Raw genomic sequence first — 1,265 nt, forward strand, 5'->3', positions numbered from 1 at the left:
CAACAAACGAATGGATAGAGAAGCTGTGGTATATTCACATAGTGGAATACTATGCTGCATTGCAAAACAAGGAACTCATGCAATATTATTCAAAATGAGTGACTCTGGAGGACATTATGCTGAGTGAAGCATCTCAGTCACAATAGGACAAATACTGCATGGTGCCACTGTTGTAAAACAGGACTGACCTTGGGGTTGGGGAGAGACTGAGAAAGATGGGTTCAATAATGTATACTGCATTGAAACAGATGAGTGAGAAAATTGTTTAAAAGGGATTTGTGATTAGGTATTTTTGTCATGACAGGAGTCTAGAGTGAAGGCTACATGGTGGAGTGGACCTGGGGGGAGGGTTTGTAAAACAATGAAAGAATTTTTCTTTTACTTTTCCAAGAGGGTAGTGTACTAGGGAGGAGGGATGGGAGGGGAGAAAAGTGCAACAAATAATGAATGGAAATCCAAAGTCTCTGTAAATTTTTTTTAAAGTTTTATTTTAAAAATTTTAATGAACATTTACAGAGATTTTGGATTTCTGTTCATTCATTGTTGTACTTTTCTCCATGCCTAGCCCTCCCCTTCCGCCCCTACCCAGTTTGCTCCTCTCCTCGAAAAAGTAAAAGAAAAATTCTTTCTTTGGTATACAATACCCCTGCACCCCTCCCACCACCCCAGGTACACTCCACTATGCACTCTTAATTCTGGGCTCTTATGATAACTATAATACCCTATCATATATCACCTTTTTTCCTTTTTTTTAATATATCACTCTTAAATTATTCTCTCCATCATCTGTTTTAATACAGTATACACAGTATATATAATTTATCCAGTTTTTCTCAGTCTTACCCCAACCTTGATTTCGGTCCCATTCTACAACAGTGGCACCATGCAGTATTTGTCCTTTTATGACCGAGATATTTTACTCAGCATAATGTCCTCCAGGGTCACCTATTTTGAATATTGCATGAGTTCCTTGTTTTTCAATGCAGCATAGTATTCTATTATGTGAATATACCACAGCTTCTTTATCCATTCGTTTGTTGATGGGCACCTGGGTTGTTTCCAACTGCTTGCTATTATGAACAAAGCTTCAGTAAACATGGGTGTGCATATATCTGCTTGGATGTCAGTTATGGTCTCTTTGGGGTATATTCCCAGTAGTGGAATTGCTGGGTTGAATGGTATCTCTATTTGCAACTTTTTGAGAAAGCGCCATACTGCCTTCCACGGTGGTTGCACCATCTTACACTCCCACCAACAGTGAATAA

The sequence above is a fragment of the Elephantulus edwardii genome, unplaced genomic scaffold (genome assembly GCF_000299155.1).
Source record: "Elephantulus edwardii isolate Elephantulus edwardi_28Jun2011 unplaced genomic scaffold, EleEdw1.0 scaffold00008, whole genome shotgun sequence".
NCBI classification, from domain to species: Eukaryota; Metazoa; Chordata; class Mammalia; order Macroscelidea; family Macroscelididae; genus Elephantulus; species Elephantulus edwardii.